This window comes from Mus caroli, chromosome 10 (genome assembly GCF_900094665.2).
Source record: "Mus caroli chromosome 10, CAROLI_EIJ_v1.1, whole genome shotgun sequence".
Classification (NCBI taxonomy): domain Eukaryota; kingdom Metazoa; phylum Chordata; class Mammalia; order Rodentia; family Muridae; genus Mus; species Mus caroli.
In genome coordinates this window covers 107,783,189-107,796,214 of record NC_034579.1, presented here as the reverse complement: position 1 = coordinate 107,796,214, position 13,026 = coordinate 107,783,189, and the positions used below count along the sequence as shown (strand labels likewise).

Genomic DNA, 13,026 nt, shown 5'->3' with positions numbered 1-13,026 from the left:
TCCACATCTTTCCCCATCTCCCTACCCACTAAACGTCATGTTTATTATTTCATAAAGTAACAACACAAAAGAATATGAAGTCTGATTTGCATTGGCCAACTCCTCCTGAGCAGGACAGGGCCTCTGTCTTGGAGTGCAGTTGTTATATCCAGTGAGACTTTATTGGGGGGAAACCTGATTTTCTCTCTTCAAGCAGAGAAACCTGATTTTCCTCATGGCTTGCTCAGCCTGATTTTACATACAAACCAGGACCCAACCCATAGTGAATGGGCCCTTTCCATCGCTCATTAATCAAGGCATTTGTCAATAACTAGGGATTGTTACTAGGTTCTTGACTAGCAGATGGAGTTTGAACCTATGCCCCCTTTTACTAAATTTATTGCCTCCAATTCTTTCCTGTTTGTCTTAAAATACCTTTTAATTTTGATTAGATAACTCCCAAGAACCTGTTTGTCCAATGAAAAGGAGTATATACTTTTGTCATCACTCCTGTCTTTGGGACCCAAATTATCGTGTCTTGGGAATGCAAACATTTTCCCCTCTATAGCTGAGAAAATCTGTCAGTGTGGTTCAGGGTTACTTTGGCCAGACACTTTGGCTGCTGACACTGAGGGTCCCCACCATTACCATTATTTGAAGCACATGTACCACTTTTAAGCTGATAACAGATACTACACTTGATCTTAGCCAAATGAATGAGAAGAGATACATGTCCCACTTGTAAAAGCAGTAAGATGAAGGATGTAACTGGAAAGAGAATTTGAAACGAGCACAATCTACTATCCAATATCCAATTTGGCATTTTAAATGAGTGTAACTATGGACTGGAATATAGGTCCAAGGAAGGAGGGCCATTGCTGTTCTTTGATGAGGGAGATTGTATCTGAAGTTAGAGGGTAACTCAGAGGTCGTTTGTTTTACATTCAATCCTCTCGAATTTCAGAAACTGAAGTGCACCTCTGTTAAAGAATTTGGGTACACTAGAATCCAGACATGCAATTAGATTCCAGGTCTTCTTAACCCTGAAACAGTGTTCCGTCTATTCACATACAGCTTTGTTTTTCATGTATTTTAGACTCAGAAGTCAATGATAACATGCTGTTAGGTATTTTCCAGGGGATAAGGAATTTGTAAGCCAGAAAAGAAAGTTGACATGGCTAAGACCTGCTGTTCCTCCATTAAATGTGATGGTTAAGTTTTTGTGTCAATTTGGCTAGGTCACAGGCTCACATGTGTAGCCAACATTATTCTGAATGTTTCTGTGAAGGTGTTTTCGTATGAAACTAACATTTAAACTAGGAGTCTTTGTACCAAAAAAATTGCCTTTAATAATGTGTGTGGGCCTCATTGAAAACTGAAAGCTGGAACAAACCAGATTGACCCAGTCTGAGCTAGGAGAAGTTCTGCCAGGGGACTCTGTTTGGACTTGGAGTGTAGCACTGAAGTTTTCCTGGTTTCAGTGTGATGGCCAGTCTGCAGATGTTGGGCTTGCCTACCTCCAGTGTCATGTGAACCTGTGCCTTAACACTTCTCTTTGTCTGTTTGTCTCAGTCCTCGGTTTCTGTTCCTCTCTTCTCTCATATACAGTATTGTCCCATTTATTCTATTTCCATATGGAGCTAAACATAATACACTGAGGGGAAACATTTGTTTCTCTCATTCAGCATTTGGATCTTAAATATCTGTACCCAGAGAATATTTTGTCTGATGTTTTGAATAATTACATGTTATTATCTTTCTCTTTACTGTTCTGTAACTACAAAGATTTTCTTTTTTTTTTTCCTTTGGTTCTAAAAACAAATTTTGGAACCATGCTTTGCTGGCTTTCATAGTGCCAGGAGATTCTGTGCAAGCTGTAGGGGAAGAAAAAAGTCAGTGGTCTTATCCAGAACTGGATGCTTAGTACCTGCTTGCCTGGCAAGATGCACCCAATTGTTCAACAGTTGAATGACTGTTATGAAGTAACCAACTGCTTTCTCATTTAATTTGAGGCCTACTCTGCAGGAACAAATTTCATGCCTGGTACTGCAAAATGGTCGTGTTGTCAAATTTCCCTCTAAATATTTATGCTTATACACATAGACCAGCTACTCTTAACCTTGGTCAGAAAAGCTTCTTTTTTTTGAGATTATATTATAATTACATTTCTTCCTTCCCTTTCCTCACCCTAAACCTTCTCTCATACCTCTTCTTACTCTCTTTCTAATTCCTGACTTCTTTTTATCATGAAATCTTATTACATGCATATATGTTTATATGCACACATATATAATGCATACATACATATATTTGTATATGTTCACATATAATATATACATACATTTATATAGGTCCATATATATATGCATATGCATGTGCAGACAGATGCACATATATATGAACATATACAAATGTGTGTATATACATTATATATACATATATACATATATGAACAAATACAAATATGTGCATATATACATTATACATGTTCATATACATTATACATGTTCACATATATTATACATGTATATGTATATATGTGTATATACATATGTATGTATGAACAGATGTACATATATATGAACATATATAAATGCATACATTATACTAATTATAATCTTCTCAGTCTATATAATGTTACTTGTATGCATGTTTTCAGGGCTGACCACTTAGTATAGGATAACCAATTGGTGTATTCTTTGCTGGAGAAGACTCTTTCTCTCTCTCTCTCTCTCTCTCTCTCTCTCTCTCTCTCTCTCTCTCTCTCTCAGTATTCCTCACTTGGCTGTAGTTCTTTGTATATGGATGAAGCCTCATGGGCTTGCTTTCCCCTGTCCTCTTGAGCATGTCTATTGGTATTGTCCTTGCTCTGCATATATTTTCGTGGTTATCTTGGTGAGGCTTTATGAGTGTAGCTTCTGACATTATGAGAACACAACATTTCACAGTGAACCCCCTAATCCTCTGGTTCTTGCAATTTTTTTGTTCCCCTTCCCACAATGTTCCCTGAACCTTAGGTGCAGGACTATCTTGCAGATGCACCCACTGGAGCTGAGATCTACAACTCTGCCCTTGTATCCGTTTTGCTCTTTTTGTAATGGTGCCAGTCATTGCAACGGCTTCGATGGGGGGTTAGGACTTCACTTATCTGTGGGCATAAGAGCACAAGTTTAAGTTTTTGATTAGGGGTTATTCTGGTTTAGTAGAGTAGTGGTTGTATATTGTCTTCCAATAACCATGACTTCAGTGGAACTTTGTCGTTGGTTAGGTTTCCAGGCATAGTTGCTGTTGAGTGGGCTTAAGTCCAGCTAGAGAAGTGCCTAGTATATTACACACTTGGGGTTATTATGCCAGGATGATCATTGATGTGATTTTTTTGGGGGTATTTTCTTTACTTACATTTCAAATGTTATTCCCTTTCACAGTTTCCCTCCCTCCCAGAAACACCCAATCACACCCTCCCTCCCACTGTGCAGGACTGTTTGCAGTAGATAGTGGTCAAAGCAGAGACTCAAAAAAACCGGTCAATCTGCTGAGAATAAGTGACTATGATTGCTTAGCCCTAAATTGATATCTTTATTAATTTCTCTGCCCCTGGTGCTTCTGCAGCTCATGAAACATTGTGAAAGAGGAGGCAGAAGAAAAAAAAGCCGGAGACAGAGTACGGGAGGAGCGCAGTGAAGTGCCTTTCGAACATGTGGTTATTGTATATATGAATCCACAGGAACTGTAGTTACTTGTATAAAATCTGTGTGGGAGCTGCCAACCAATGTCTGGTATGGATGGGGAGGTGGTCTCTAGGCTACTTTCTTGACTGAGGGGCTAGTGTCAGTTTATAGTTTCTTTTTTTTAATGGCAATACAACTGACCTTTATTCTTGCAGCTTTGATATAAAAAAAATTAATGTTTTTCTGAAGTTGCATAAATTAGAAAATTTATATTGTTTCAAATGTATGTCTCCAACACAGCAATATCCAACATTTCTCTAAGAGGACATCTTCTTAGGCAGGAAAAGCATTACTGTAGCACAAATCTAAGCGAATAAAGTAATTTTATTAAATGAACAGCTACTCATGTTCTGGGTCTCTTCAGATAATTCTTTTTTTAAAATGTGTTTTGCTTACATGTATGTGTGTGTGTTGGTATTAAATCCTCTGGAACCAGAGTGACAGAGAGATATGAGCTGCCATGTGTGTGCTGGGAATTGAACCAGGGTTCTCTGGAAGAGCAGTCAGTGTTCTTAACCCCTGAGCCACCTCTTCAGCCTCTTGGGTCTCTTCTGAATTAACATTTGGGACCACAGACCAAATAAAAAATGAGATTTTTGGTTATTGGATAGACAAAATGACTCTAAATAGGTCCTCAATTCACTGTTAAACATTCCTGTTACCAACAAAGGCAAGAAAAGAATGACAGAAGAATCATGAATTAGAACCAGGCCAAAATTAATTTAATTAGGCAAGGAAATAAATTGACTTACACAGTCTTTGCCAGGCATGGTATAACACACATTTGATGAAAAATGTGGAATGCTTCATGAATTTTCGTGTTATCCTTGCACAGGGGCCATGCTAATCTTCTCTGTATCATTCCAATTTTAGTATATGTCCTGCCGAAGCGAGCACAGTTTGTAGTTTCTGTGGGAAGGAGAAATCCTTCTTATTCATTGGTATGGCTGCTAGAAGGCTTCCTGGGCTCCAGTAGATGTCACTGTACCTTTGTACCTATTAGCAGTCCCAATTTGTCTTAATGAGCTATTAAAAAAGAAAAGTGTGGAGGTATTGGAAGGGGGATGTTTTAGGCAGAAAAAGGAATAGTTTGTTGGTGTGAAATGGGCGTAGATGAAATCATATTTCATTATGTATATGTATGAAGTTCCCAAAGAATAAATAAAATAATACCCTGTAGTTAGTCATACAATTTTATTCATTTTTTTCAAAGATAACCGTTGCATGTCTTTATCAAACTATGAGATCAGTCTTTAGCCATTGAAGGGTTGGGTACGTTTTTTGTTCAAGTTACAGAGAAGGCCAGCAAGCACACATGAGTACACCTGTTTGGATCCTTCCTCTGAAATGCTGGTAGCCATTCTGCTGTTAAGTCTGCCGTCTTATTTCCCAAGCTTACATGTAGCCTCCTATTTGGGTTCAAGAGAGGTCATAACTTTGGGTTTGAGCCAGACTTGACTTTTATATGGCGAAGGTCACGTTGTATGAGCCCTTTAGACATTTTTGTACCTTGTACTTTCTTGTTATCTACTTTCCTTAAATTCCTTTGTATAGAAATGGGTTAGTACCCTAGAGAATAAAAGAGCCCAAGGAAGTTGACTCTGAAGTTTTATTAATAACTAGAGTCAACTGCCACACTTGGATATAGGGACATCTTGGTTCCTTTAGTCCTGTTTGTGTCATCTTGATGGATAAATGTCCCAGAAAGAACATGCCATTTCCAGTCCATAGACAAATAAGAAATAAAGAATGTTCTCTATAAAATAATTAACTTTTAATAATATTATTGAATATATTTACATAGTAAAGGTAACTGAGGTAGCATCTGACAATGAGAACCCTTAGGAAGACTCAGATTTTGCTCTTTGATTATGTCATGGTAATTGACAATCAACAATTGATTACATGCAGTTTGAATCATTTTCCTTTAAATATATGACTTGTCAATTCATCTTTTTTCTTTTTCTGTATATCATCAGTCTTTTCAGAAAAATCTTAGTTTCAAATATCCTTAGACTCTCTTTTATCAACATGTGAAAATGTTAATATAATTGGAAAAATTTAATGGCTTGATAAAGATATGGGTACATTTTTGACTTCTCATGTTATTATTTATGTAGACTCACATCTAACCAAACAAAAGTTGCAGTTGGGGGAAAAATAGATATTAGCATCTTCTAAGATTGTTTTAAAAAACTATGAAAATGCAGCACTGAAGATCAGGAGGCAGTTCAATGCCTTTATTTCTGAAAAATGTTCAGTATTATCATTTTGATGTTCATGGTGATATTTACTTTTTAACACCATTGGCCACTCTCTAACTGGATATATCCTAAAACATGCTCATTGCTTTAGAAATCCTGGGAAAGAATTTGACATGGAGGTTTCCACAGATAAGGAAGATGTGAAGATTAATCAAATTACTGTGAGCAGCTCTTAACTTACAGCAGTGATTAAGAAATCGGTCTTTGGATTTAGACTTGGAAGTTAACATCTACTTCTGCCACTTATCGATGGTAGAGCCCTAGGCAGGTCTGTAAACCTCATGGTCTCTCAGTTCCCACAACTGTAAAGCAAGAATGAAAAAAAAAAGCATTTTCAGTTTCATTTCTGTGAAGATTAAGTGGGCAATTAAAACCTTTATCGAATAGTAATCACTCAGTTGCTGCTTAATACCACACCACTCTATTTTTGTTTGTTTGTTTGTTTGTTTTTTTGAGACAGGGTTTCTCTGTGTAGCCCTGGCTGTCCTGGAACTCACTCTGTAGACCAAGCTGGCCTCGAACTCAGAAATCCACCTGCCTCTGCCTCCCAAGTGCTGGGATTAAAGGCATGCGCCACCACCATTTGGCTGCTACACCACTCTTAATACTATGTCATCTCTGATGTTATTATTCTTCGGACTCCTTGGCTAGCCATTGAGATGAGTGAGCCTTCTTATTTTTAGCTGATTTCGAAACTCTAGGACTTTGAATAACAAATAGGAAGCCAAAGACTCATGGTTAAGCATTTGGTTATTATAGACTGTAGATGTCCAAGATGAGATCCAACACTGTAGCATGAAAGGGGGTTCTCACTACACTTACCATTGCACCAATGTGTGGTCTTTATAGTTATTTATGTCTCTGAACATTTCTTCTATTTTTCTCTGAGAGAGAAGATACATGGAGGGACCTATGGCTCCAGCCACAGCTGTAGCAGAGGATGGCCTTGTCAGACATCAATGGGAGGAGAGGTCCTTGGTCCTGTGAATGCTCTATGCCCCAGTGTAGGGGAATGCCCAGACAGGGAAGCAGGAGTGGGTGAGTTGGTGAGCAGGGGGAGAAGGGGTGAGAGAGGGGGTTTTAGGAGGGGAAACCAGGAAAGGAGGTAACATTTGAAATGTAAATAAAGAAAACATGTAATTAAAAAGATTAAAAAAAAAGAAGATTTCTGAAAATCATTGCCTCCTTTGGGTTATCAGGTGAAGAATCGGCCCTCTTGCAATAGAAAAGACGTCTCTTGGTTCTACTTAATTGTCCAAGACATATTGTGATCATGATCCAGCCAGTCTGCCAAAGTGTTCGTTGTACTTTCATTTTTGAATCACTGGCTGTGCTGATGACCCTTCCCACGATGATAGGTTACGTCACTCTGGAAGCCGGTGGTAGCTCACCTCTTAACAAGATTCCTCATACTTCCCTCAAATGGCCTTGATTCGTTTTGGCTGTTAAGTTCATTACAAAGTCCATTCTGGGTCTTCTGGCTGCCTGTGATGTATCCAAATTCAGAAGTGAATGCAGGGTAAAGTGGTAGACTAGTGTGACTGCAGGCTGACTAAATTGAACCTATTCGCCCTCCATCAATTCTGTGTCAGCATCGTTATACCAAAGTGGATTCCGTGAGGCTGATTGAATCACCGAATCTGGAAGCTTAATAAGCTGCTGAAAATGTAAATACTGACCTGGGGAATTTTGCACGGCTCATGAAGGCAAGGCTTCGGACTCTGTGATTGTACTGCATAGCTTTACCAAAACAGCCAGTAAATGTTTACAAATCCATTTGATCCACTCAGTTTGCCTGCACACAATGTAGATGGGCTGAAAGTATTTCAGTAACAAATTAACTCTTTCAGGGAGAGGGGCAGGAAAAGAAGGAAGCAATGCCTTCAGGATGCATGTCTCCTCTGAGCACCGGTTTTAAGGATGGCTAATGCACAGTCTTCTAAGTGTTTTCTTTAGTGATTATAGTATCAGTTCAAAAAAATGAGGAGCTTTCTGTCGACAAGTCTTGTAAATAGTTTGGGTTGGGAGGGAATTGAGGGGAGAGTGGAGAAAAAAGAATATGAGCACTTTGTGCTACGAATGCTGTGTCTTTCCACCTGGAATCTGTAAATACAATATGGATTTTCCTGGCGTTGAGTTAGATTTGGCAGATTCTTCATTTCATTGATCTTGAGGGTAATAATATTTATCATAGTGTAATCCTAGTAGAAGCAAAAATACTGACTGAGGAGACATTCCCATTATTCATGTCCTTTTGTTATTGTGCTATTATCTTCATGTTTGTTTTGTCTGACTGTTTCGACAAAGAGAGAGCTCGGACGGAGGGGAAAAAATGTAGAATTCAAAATGGTGAGTGGGGTATGTGCTCTAGAAAATGATGAATGCATGTGCAATTTTTCACTTTGGATTAGAGGCAAAGTTCACATTCAAACCAAAAATATAATTAGTTATAATGACAGCCTATTTTTGTTTAGATCACTTTAAATTTCAAAGTGTGCTGTTAAATGCACAAATTCTTTCTTTTCATCTCTTCTTCTGTGTGTATCTTGGCTTCAAGAAAGGACCTCCAGGATGGAACAGAGGGAATCTTTATAAAGCAGTAATCAAGCATAATGAGCATAATTTGGAGGGTAGATCTGGTTTGAGATATGCTTTTTGTAGTCCTCAGGTGTACCTTTAGTATCTGGGGATGCTCAGCCCACACCCTGTGTGCCTGGCAGTCTGAATGCCTTCTTACTTTCTCATCCTTCCTTCCAGACAATAGCAGACCGCTGAGTAGGACATTAGGAGGGGTCAGAGTGACACACTTAAACACGAACCACTTCAAAGGGAGACACTCATCAGATTTATACCAGTTCACTCATCCAGAAATTTCTCCGAAGTTGGAAGCAGGACTTGGAACGAGTATGAACTGATAGGTCCACTGGTCACTTCAATAACATCTGTCTAGATGACCTGGGTCCATTTGCTAGACCTGAATCTAGGAGACCACCATCTAATTCCATGTCTGTCCCTCACTTTAACCTCAATCTTGCTGATGCTGACCTACTTTGCAGTGTGGCTTCTTTCTCTGCCCAGCCCTACATCCCAAGAGTATTATCTGTACACAACATTCCCCTTCAGAGCCAGTTTCCCAAATAGCCTCGCCCAGAGACACATTTAATAGCTGGTTGAATTCAGTCAGGTATTGGTAATATGCACCAATTTGAAAGGTGAAGAAGGCACAGATTTAGACCTTCTGTTTATAGACCCTGTGCCTCTTTAGTTGCATCAAATCTAGCTTTTAAAGTATCTTGTTTTAGAGGAGTAGCATGATAGAGTTGTTGTTAAATATTATTTAATAAATTCCACAAAAGTCTATACTTAAAAGATGTTATCTTTAGGGGTCACAGTTAAGAAGGCCTTGTGCTGGGGCGATGGCCTAATGGGTCAAAGTATTTACTGTGCAAACGCAAGGAACTGCATTTAGCTATTCAGTACTCACACAAAAGTTAGGTATGGCCATATATACCTGTGACTCTAGCTCTGTCCTTGGCAGAGACAGGGGGATCTCAGGGGCTTGCTGCCCATCCATCTAAGCCAAAAATCATGAGCTCTAGATTCAGTGAGAGACCCTGCCCTGAGACTGATAGAGAACCACACCCAATGTCCTGTACTCTCATCACATTGTATGTATCCATCATGTGCCTATACTTCAGAGACACACAAAGAGAGGGAAGCAGATTTAACCTGCTTGCAAGGAAAAGAGATGAACATGACAGAAGGTAGCCAGAATAGCAGTCTAGACACCAGCAATAGTATATCTTGTATAACGTAATTATTTACAGATAGAGAAAAAAGATATTAGAGATAAGGATAATGGAAATTCCCCCCACCCCTGTGTGTGTATGAATATTTGTGTATGTACACATGGAGGCCAGACATTGATGTCCAGTATCCTCAATCCCTCCCTACCTTATTTTTTGAAGGAAGGTTTCTCCCTGAATGTGGAATTTGCCAGTTAGTTATATTGGCTACCTAGCGAGCTCCAGGAACCCAACTGCCATTGCCTTCTCATATAACCATTACAATTAGGTGCTGCTGTACCAAGCTTCTACATGGGTGCTGGGGATCTGGCAAGGACTTTACCAAGAGAGTCATCTCTCCAGCCCCAGGAACATTTGTTTTTGTTTTTGTTTTTGTGTTTTTAATAAAATGTATTCACAATCTGGCTTTATTTGTTAAACAGCTACCATTTGCAGATTGGTTTTCCTAAGTAGAATGTGAGTTCTTTAACAGCATTGTCTTAGTTTGGAAACATTGAAACAAAGATGTCAATGCACGGATACTTCCGATTTGTTTTCAAGGAAGCACACAGAGAAAGGAACAACAGAGAAGGGACAACAGAGAAGGCATAAAGGAAAGGTTAAAACATTGCTCATTTATTTGGTTCTTTAAGTGGCCACTCCTCTGTCTCAGTCCTGTCTCTCAACTTCAGAGGATCTGGGGAGTCTTTATAAAGACTTTTCTAGAAGTCACTATTTGAGGGCTGTGGTGCTATAGCACCTGTGGTATAGCAGGGTGCATAGGCAACAGGGGTTCGTTACTTCCTGGCATTTCCAGACTGCTATGCTCTGGTCAAGTTGACTTGTAGAATACTTCCCCAGGCTCAGAGATGCATGCAGTTGCAGGTAGTGGTTGGAACACAACTGGGGAGATTCAAAACACGTGGGTGTGAGGAGCGGCATCGTCATTGGCCACTGCAGCCTGGATTGTTTTATTCTTGTTTCCTTGCTCCGCATCAGGCATGATAAATTGCATGTACGGATTCATATTCACCGTGTCCTGACTTCCTTAAATATGAGCCAAGCTGTCCTAAGTGGTTCTTGTATTCGAGGGTCCCAGACTTGGAGGCTGGAGAAGATAAATGTGCAGGCTCAGGTCATCTCTTGTTTCTGGAGGAGAGAGAAAGGACAGAAGGTGAAGCACACTTAGGCTCAATTCTTCAAGATTAATTTAATACTCTGTTTTTCTGATAAGCTCCAAATTAAAGCTGGAAATTGCCTTGTGCAGTTCAGCAAGGTGCATACACAAGAAGGGAGAGCAAGACTCTGATGAAGGTTTTATTTGCTGACACTTCTTAACAATTTATGTTCAAGTGCTATTTTGCTAATTAATGGCTGCTCAAGAAAATGCCATGTGTCAGCAATGAATCACTTACTTTAGTTGCTCTTCAATGGTCCTATGGATAATGAACAAGGACAAGTCATATAATTAAAGCTGAAAATAGCTTGGCGTTGGGACCAAGACCTGTCAATAGGGGAAGGATGTATTTGTCAGTATCCATGCCAGACTGTGAACAGTTAAACTAGCCAAAGGCATAAGGAAGGACTTCCCTGACACATATCAGTACATCTGGGTAATGGAGCTGGGAGGCCTAGCATCAGGAACCTTTAAAACCAGGGAGGAAAATCAGGCTTTTTAATCTCTCCTCTGAATCGCTCCTTTGCTTCTCTTATTCTGCCACTCTGTCTTTTCCGTGGGACTGGGCTGTGGATACTGGCTTCTTCCGGAGCACAGCAAACATTACACCTCTGTGCTAGAGAGCAGGGAAATCATCTTTTTCAGTCCAGTTTGCAGTAGAGGAGCCCACTGCATCGGTAGGCATTTGCATCTGCAAGCTGACCAACTGTGAATAAAAAGCTATTGGGAAAAGATTGTTACCTTGTTAAACATGCACACCTTTTTTTCCCCCTTGTCATTATTTCCTGAAATATAGTACGGCAGTGGTTGATGTATGCTGCATTAAGTATTACGACTGATGTAGATATGAATTAAAGTGTACAGGAGGATGTGTAAAGGTTACAGTCAAACACTAGGGCACTTCATAGGAGGGGCCTGTGCATCTATTGTGTTTGTTATTACTAAAGAACATTTAAACAAAGCCCTGGGTGATGCAGAGGGAGAATTGTACTTGAAGGGAACATTACCTAGACTTGGGAATGATAGGATGGAAGAGGGGCCCAGGTTTCAGAGACACATGGTCCTGAGGGAACAGTTCTCAGAATGGGCAGATGCCATTGTAGGCAAACAGGACAAAGGATGGGCAAATATATGCCAAGTGAGCAGTCTTGACTGAAACTGCCATTGTCATTCTGGAAGAGAGAAAGCCAGGTAAACAAGGCTAGGCAGGATGGCCTTGAACATACATTTGACCAGTGGTTACACAGAGGGGAAGGGGTGGTCCAGACAAGCGCAGAGTGAATAAGGTGCTGATTCTAAGTCAAGGTACTGGGAAGACTAGAACAGGGCTCTTTTGTCTGGAAGCTGAATGAGAATAGAGGGGAAAAAAGAAGAATATGTTTAGCTATAAATGCCAAGCATGGGAATAACAAGGTGAGTTAGAGAATAAATTGAGTCAATAATAATGGTAACAGTAACAAATATTTATTATAGCATGTATTCTCAGACAAGGGCTAAATACTGTAAGTGGTTTATATAATTCTAATTCATTTAGCCCTCACACCTACTCTGCAAGTATAACCATCTCTGCGTGTGTATGTTTGTGTGTGTGTGTGTGTATGCGTGTGTATATGTATTCATGCTACAAACACATGTGTGCATCCTTGCATAAGCACAGAGGCCAGAGGAGGGTTCCTATTTTCTATTATTCTTCGCTTTATTGTCTTGAGAGGGGATCTATCACTGAACCTGAAACTCACTCTTTATTTTTTAAGCTGGAGGCCAGTGAACTGCAGGCATCTTCCTGCATCTAACCTGCCTCCCCCTTTAGAGTTAGAGACTTGTGTGAGCATGGGCACACCCAGGGTTTTAGGTGTACGCTGGGAGCAGAAGTCAGACTCACACCTGGCACAGCAAGTGCTTCCGTGCACAGAGCCTCCTTCCCAGTCCCTAAAAGAGAAGGAAACAGAACCCAGGCTGTACACAGTAAAGGTCACGCAGGTGAAGGCAGCAATCTAGTTCGAAAGCCTGTGCCTTCCATCTCTCTGATAACAGCTCAAGATGCTGTGTCCTGGGCTTTAACTTCAGTTAACTTCTGACATGTAAATTCTGCA

The 13,026-nt window shown here is 40.0% G+C and overlaps 1 non-coding gene across 1 annotated transcript; it reads right to left on the bottom strand.

Moving 5' to 3' along the window:
* Positions 1-4,497: 4,497 nt before the first annotated feature.
* On the bottom strand, positions 4,498-4,604 carry LOC115032289. Its single transcript, XR_003837929.1, has one exon. It is a non-coding gene; the product is annotated as a U6 spliceosomal RNA (small nuclear RNA).
* Between the last annotated feature and the right edge of the window lie 8,422 nt (positions 4,605-13,026).